We start from the raw sequence: 7,543 nt of genomic DNA on the forward strand, positions 1-7,543 counted from the left end.
AAATGATTTTTGAGTTATGAATAAAATTTTCTTTCATCCTAAAATGTAATTAACTTTATTTGACTTCAGTTAAGACTCATTCTAAACAACCAGCAAACCAGTTGAATCACTTATAACAAAAGAAGCAGAGTATCAATTGAAGTATCCTCGAAATAACCAGTACAAGGTTGGTTTATTTAATTTATATCAGTGCTCAAATTTACAAGCCTTTTCCTAGTTACATGTCAATAATACCAAATTAAAAACCTCACATTTTCCTTCTCAAACACCTCAGATGAAGCATCAAGTGGAACTAAAGGCTAAACTGCGGGCTTAGGCAAAGGTAGCATGCTGAGTGAAGCACTGCACAAAAGAAAAATATATTAGAGAGAGAGTTGGAGGACCATAGTGCAACATCAAAGGAACTCTTTGGCAATGCTGACTACTACTTTCAAATAGGATTGGTATGCTAAAAAGTTGTGTTTCTACCTGTTGACAGGACTTCTTTCTATATCTGATCCATAACCAATTAAATATGCAAGCCTCATGAACTGCAACATGGGGAATTACATTGCAATAAGCAATTATTTTGGTATTAAATTTGTAGAAACAAGTGAACAAATGCATGGCTATTCTTTTTTTTCTTAATAAAAAAAATGCTTGTTAATTGTCACAGGGAAACCATTGAGAAATAAAAATAGAATGAAACATATCATCGCATCTATATGTCAGCAAAAAACATGCCTGGACAACTATTTTTTCCCTCAAACTCCATTCTCGGTTGAAATAACAAATGTTGATTACTTCCACTCACCAAGTTACATAGTATAGTATGCAAACACTGCACTATATCACACTAAGTATATGGAGTTTGGAAGTCACTTGCAATGCGTGTAAACTTTACCTTAATCCGGCATAGTGAATAAAGATCACCTTGAAGGCGATAAAACTCTGTTTCTATATCAGGTGCCACTTGTCCATCACTATAATGAGAAGCAATTGTATTGATTAAAGCCAAGCAAGCAGTTATCACCCAAACTTCACGGATACAGAAGGGTAACATACTCTGAAAAGAACACCAAGAAAAGAGAGGTAAAAAGGATAAGAATAAATAATGTTTCAATAATAGCTTAAAAAAAGTACTATTATTACTGTGAGTGAACATTGAACAACATGTCAAATACCTCATGCAGTGCCAATGCCTTTGAAATGCCGATAATAAATGAATAGCCCCTTGATGCAACCTCAAAGGGACGATTCAACTTGAATAACAGCTGCAAAATTGAGATGTATAATTGAAACAAAGTTAAAACACAATTGCAGAAAACCAAGTACCCTTGAAATATGGCGAGACAAAATATTTAAAGTTTTGACAAATATAACAAGCACTGTAGAAAACTTAAGAAAGTATGGCTCCAGTGAGACAATTAGTATAGATATTACAAATGAAGTTTAACGATAAAATGTAGAATTAAGTTAACTATGATATACTGAGCACGTACTAAAGCAAGTTCAAGCAGTGCATCCCAATTTCCAATATGCAAGAAGAATAATATAAGTGTTACTGATAAATGAAAGACTCAACGCTACGAAAAATTTTACATGCCATAAATTGAACATGATTGAGGAAAACAAATAATGCAATAACTTCTGGTATGAAATAAAAAACATAATTTTCCATTATGTATAACTTCTCCTGTTATTATCTAAAACCAACCTAAGTTAATCCTACTTCTTTGTCTTGCACACCTTTGCTTGGCAGGCAAAAAAATACTGTCTAAATTCAAATTCTCTAAATGAATCATCTTCAGTAATCAGTGTTAATGGTTTGTTCCCAGGGTTTAGCACTGCAGCTTGATCATCTCTACGGTCCATTCCGCCAAAGTCCCAATGTTTCCCTCACATAACTGCATTACATGAAAAAAGTAAACACATACAGAAATTGACAGATATTTTTTAAATTGGCAACACGAATGAAACACATAAATTGACAGCTATTTTTAATATTGTCATCACTAATGAAACACAAAGAATGAATTAGTTTTGTGAATCAAGAGAAGACAACAATGACCGAGAAAACACAATACAAATATAGCTAGAGAAAGATGTTTGATGAGTACTTATAACTTATAAGAACATAGAGACTCAAATTTCGCATAGTAAGGCCACTGAGGGACTTCAAGTCTTTGAGATAGAGTGCTAAACAACAATCTACATACCCTAAGGAAATTGACAGTTGTTTAGTAGGAGAAACAATCAAGAAGATGAAAATAAGGCCCCAACATGGTCTATTTTTAACATGGAAAAATTATATAATACGGTCTTAAAGAGTGAATAAAGAAAAATTCTTGGGGGGGACAATAGACAAAAACTGAGCATGCTCATACAACAAAGCCTTATTCAACTACAAGGAATTCACTACACAAAGCCATTTTGTGATTCACTGCCATCCTATAGTATGTCTTAAACCAATTTCTAATGATACTGCCTTGAAAAAAGATGTGTACTAAAATAATAAGCATAAACCGGGGAAATTGAATTCCCAACTATGCTGGACTGGCATCAGGTGTCGTATCCCTACATACCTGTATCCAATTGAACTTTTCCTGTTATTATGACAAAAATTATAGACTGTTTGTCATATAAATGAGCTGTGATTTGTCCTTTTCGTGCCTTGACAGAGAAAAAAACTAACAGCAATAACAATAACAGGATGGAAAAACATTATTGTCCTTTTTTTCTTTTGGGTGTAGGTGGGTGGGTGGGCAGTAGGGACATGGGAAGGGGATGGACCAAATTGCATCATAAATAAATAAAAAAATGTCGTTAGTTCATAACACTTTCAAAAATGTAGCTACTTACCTCATTACCATGCAAATCAACCAGTGTTTTCAACTCAGCTCTACGGAAAAGTGCTACATGTACATGTCCTAGCAGAAAATATAATAGCTAAAAATCACAGAGAATAAGGGTAGCCAAGAAGACTAATTAGAAAGACCAACCAATGAATTTGCTTAACTAATGCAATGCAATAGTGCTGAGAAAACACAAGTACCTTGCTTATTGGATATGCTACAGGAAAACAAATCCAAACAAGAACGCAGACAAATGGGGCTACAACTGCACCAATAGCCAACCCATATCTAGAACAAACAGATTGTGGTATAATCTGTTCATACAAACTAGTAGTAATTAGCGCATGCAAATTCACCATGCTGATTTAACCAGGAAAATTGAAACATCATGATACGAAAATATAAATTTGAGTTTTCTAAAAGCACTTCTTCAGAAAATGTATCCATGCTACAAGAACATAACTCAAGTTTTCTAATAAGCACTTTTTCTAATGGGCAGACACATTCCCACCTCAATTGCCCATGTCGCAAATTGCAGGGATAAGAAATCAGTTTTACGTGGGTAAAATCGGGCACGAATAGCTTAATAAACCATAAATTGCACTGCAAATTCAAGCAGCTGTCCACCTACTCCAAATTTTATAGCTCTCTTCTAAAGAAATGTTACCTAAGATAAATCCCTCACCTCTCCAAACAGAAGTATCAATGCAACTAAAATCAGGATGGCACCCAAAGCAGTGATCAGACTATACAGAAATATGGGAAGTGCCTGAGGAAAAGAACATCTAAAAACATCAAGTACTTCACGTTACATGTTACTAAAATAGCTTGGTTCAACATGTCATAATATATGTACCTCCATGGCAGCAGCATTGCATATAAGCAGCAGCATTGCTTATAACCACAATAATTACGAATCTGACACAGTTCACCCAGAAATCCAAAGTAGGTTTCCTCAATGAAAACTTGAAGGGACAAATATAGTCCAAGAGACAAATAGTAGTGCAGATAATAGCATACCAAAACTGACAACACATACAAAAACACCGAGTACCCTAGATTTATCCCTCCTGTGATCTTGAACATACAAACCTTATAGTGCTTAATGGACCAACTGCTGGCATTGCCTCCCAAGCTCTCCTTCCAAGATTCATACTCTGACATGGAATAAAACGCTAGAACTTTCCCATTTCTGTGAGTAGCCTGTGCAACAAAAAATACCAGTTATTATAAACTTCACTTTCAGTTCCACTAGACAGTAATGGAAGTAAGATTGGACAGGGATTAGCATTCTTATTCCTTCCAAGATTCATACTCCGAATTGTCAAAGTCCCTTTGGTTTGAGAATCAAAAGCTGGGTTGTCAATAAGAGCATTGACAAAAACCCGTAGATGGTTCTTCACTGCGTGGGCTTTGAGATTAGCATTCTTATTCTTTTTATTAACAATACTCATTACATAGTTTGTAATCTGGTTGGTAACATAATCAACATGAGTCCCACCCTTAATTGTCGCAATCGAATTTACAAAGTTGACCTGGAAAGTCATCAACCCATCAAAATTTAACATTAAGTTTCATCAATACAGCAGTTGAGAGAAAACCATTTACCTATAACCAACTATTTAGGATGCAACTAAAAACTATAAGAATAACTATGAGACAAATAAATATATAACTAAAAACTATAAGAATCACAGACAGACAAATAAACTATAAGAATTTACTCATTTAAAATAGACAATTTTTCACTAGTATTTTCCAGTAATCATTGAAATTTACTTGAATTCTAATGCCTTTCTTTTGGAAATCTTCCAATGATTTGGACTTTTGGGAAACCTATTCCTATTGATGTTTTCTTATTTTCTTTTAGGATATCTGGTTTCCCCACTTCATCGACATCATTACACACACAATGCAATTCAACTTGCCATGAACTTTAAAATGGAAAAGAAAGGTGATAAAGGAGTAACTAGTGACCTACGTCATTAACTTAATTGGCAGCAAGAGAAATAGAAGATGAGATCATTAAGTAAAGATCAAAAGAGACAAAGGTAAAGGCTCAAACCTTCATAGGTCATTCGTCCAGATGATTTCTTATTCTTCTTTCCAACATCTTCATCCAAGACTATAGATTTTGAATCACTAAGAGCTGATGTAGAACATCCAGAAACAGGGTTGTTAATCCTGGAAATCTACTTCCAACGAAGGAAATCCATTTTCAAATAAAAATATCTGAACCAAATGACTAGATGAGATAGCTTACGATTCAAAAAAGTCAATGTTGCAATATTGCAGCATTGACTTAATAAATAAAATGTTGAAGAGAAGAGTCAACCACAAGAGTGCTCCAACACAAACCCAAAACATGTAGTCATCTGTGAAGAAGCCTCTAGACTTGAGAAGGAATTTCCCAATTGTAGGTGCATGAATTCAGGGGTCTGGATTGGGCTGCAATAAGAAAAATGTTCAGAATTTTGAGAATGTAAAGATACTACGCAAACAGTAAAAGAGAACTTAGAAATAGAAATCAGAAGTGCATATAAAGATTCAACAATGTGGTATAAAGATTGGTAAATTAAAAGCTCATTCTAATTCAAGATAGGCTCAAAAGTGAAAATAGAAATCAGGTAACTTACTTTGGGCAACTATAAATCCTCCAAGCAGAATATTCATTATCAATGTGCAGGTTCCTAAACTGCATACAACAACCAGCTTTCTTCCCACTGCAGCAACAAAGCGAAAGAGAGAGAGAGAGAGACATTTGATTTATACTGAACAATGCCAATAACTACTGGAAAAACCTGAATCAAATTTTAGCCCCAGAAGATTCCCCAGCAGATTGCATACTAGGTATAGGTTTATTATTGCTTAACCCCTTAATCCCATTCCATCAAATAAACATGGCATTAATTATGTTAAGTAATCAATGGATATGTGGAACAATAATACTAAATAATACATAAATGCAGTACACCCAGGAATTGTGAAGACTGGCATCATCAGAGACCACAAAGGATTTGTCACAGGCATGTATTATTTCCATCATTAAAACTCTGAATTTTTTTAAGGAGATGAAAGATGAAAATAAAATTCTGATCTTTCTGCTCCATTTTTCTTGCAGATTCTGTGTTTTTCCTCACATCACTATTCACTTCACTCTTAAAAACAAGAAAAACATAAAGATACAAATTATTATTGATACAATGTAAGATTAAGGAAATACGAGTAGAAATTATTGTACACAGATGTGCCTATACATACATAATATATAAATTGGGGAAAGTTGAGTTTTGATGAAATTGCTAACCGGGAAGAGAAACAAAAAAAGGAAATCAATACAAAATGAAAATAAGTCTTGAAATTCAATAAAAAAATTCAAACTTACGCATATATGCTTAGTGTGATTGGACAAACTGAACTATGCAACAAACCCTATCTCCTAGATCCTCACCCCACCTCCATAATCCCATTTATAATATAAAAACCTGTGTGTATATCCCAGATCAAACAGAAGAAAACCCAAAAAGGTATACATTAAACACTAATTTTTTAAAAAAAGAATAAAAATACTAGTTTCACTAGAATTTAAGTCTTTTCCTTATTAAAATCGAACTTAACCAAACACCAACAAATTGAAAAAGCTATCTCTTAACCTCTGTTTTAAATTAAACAAACCAATCTGTGAGAATCGATAGACTAATCTAAAAGATAAAAACAGAGCAACATTATTTCAAACGAGATTAAAAAAAACCATCTTAAACCCTATTTTTAATTAACCTAATCAATCGAATAATGTAAAAGATAAAAACTGAGGCTATCTCTTCAACCCAATTTTCAATTAACCAAACTAATTCGAGATAACCAATCGACCAATCTACAAGATCAAAACTTCAACTTAGTAAAATAAATTACTAACCCATATATCATATTTTCAGCTTAATATTTTTCGCTTTGCAGCAACTTCAACTTAGCACTCTCTACAAACAATTTATGTAGTATGGTGTCTCATGCTTATGACATAGCAAAGCATGGGTTATTGAAACAAATGGATGAAACTAATGTTTTAAAGAGTAAATCCAACCTCAATACTTTTAGAAATTTGGGGAATATGACACTTGATTCCAATGTTTTTTATTTCTTTCCTTCTTTTCCTATAGTTTAACTATAAAGGCAAACTTGATTTTAAACCACACAAAAAAAAAAAAAAAAAAGAGTAATAGTTTCCTTAGCCATTTTGATTAATGCAAGAAGTAAGACTAGGCAAAAGCAATTATGGAAAAATTCAAGCGGAACTAAATGCTGATGCCTCATCAAGTGGAACCAAGTCATTCACATTTTTATAAGCATGTTTCTTCAAATTTTCCACCAAACCCTGCTAATGAAACAGGGAAATTAATCACATTTGAATCAGGACACTGATGACAGAAACAACAATGTAATTTACTTATTTTAAAAGGCCATAACTGAGCAAATACTCCTAATCAACTAGTGATGGAGCAAGAACTTTTTGTTCTTTTCTTTCTTGTTTTCTTTTAATTACTTTTTATTTTTTTTATTTTGATTGTTAAAGGTTTATTATGCTCTGCAATTTCCAAAGACAAAACTTGGTGATTTAGTCTACAGAGCATAGCCTTGGTTAATTGGTTCCTAGGACAGATTAAGACCATGTTTAGATCTTGGATTTGGGTAGGCAAAGGAAATGGAAAGGA

At 33.5% G+C, this 7,543-nt stretch overlaps 1 long non-coding RNA gene across 1 annotated transcript; it reads right to left on the reverse strand.

Annotated features, from left to right (window-relative positions):
• Nucleotides 1–276: 276 nt before the first annotated feature.
• LOC145799093 (uncharacterized) lies at nt 277–1,033 on the reverse strand. Its single transcript, XR_014341095.1, has 3 exons — nt 884–1,033; nt 469–530; nt 277–342 (listed from the first exon to the last, which is right to left on the reverse strand). It is a non-coding gene; the product is annotated as an uncharacterized LOC145799093 (long non-coding RNA).
• Between the last annotated feature and the right edge of the window lie 6,510 nt (nt 1,034–7,543).

This window comes from Camellia sinensis, chromosome 9 (assembly GCF_055761805.1).
Source record: "Camellia sinensis isolate YWXY chromosome 9, ASM5576180v1, whole genome shotgun sequence".
Taxonomy (NCBI): Eukaryota; Viridiplantae; Streptophyta; class Magnoliopsida; order Ericales; family Theaceae; genus Camellia; species Camellia sinensis.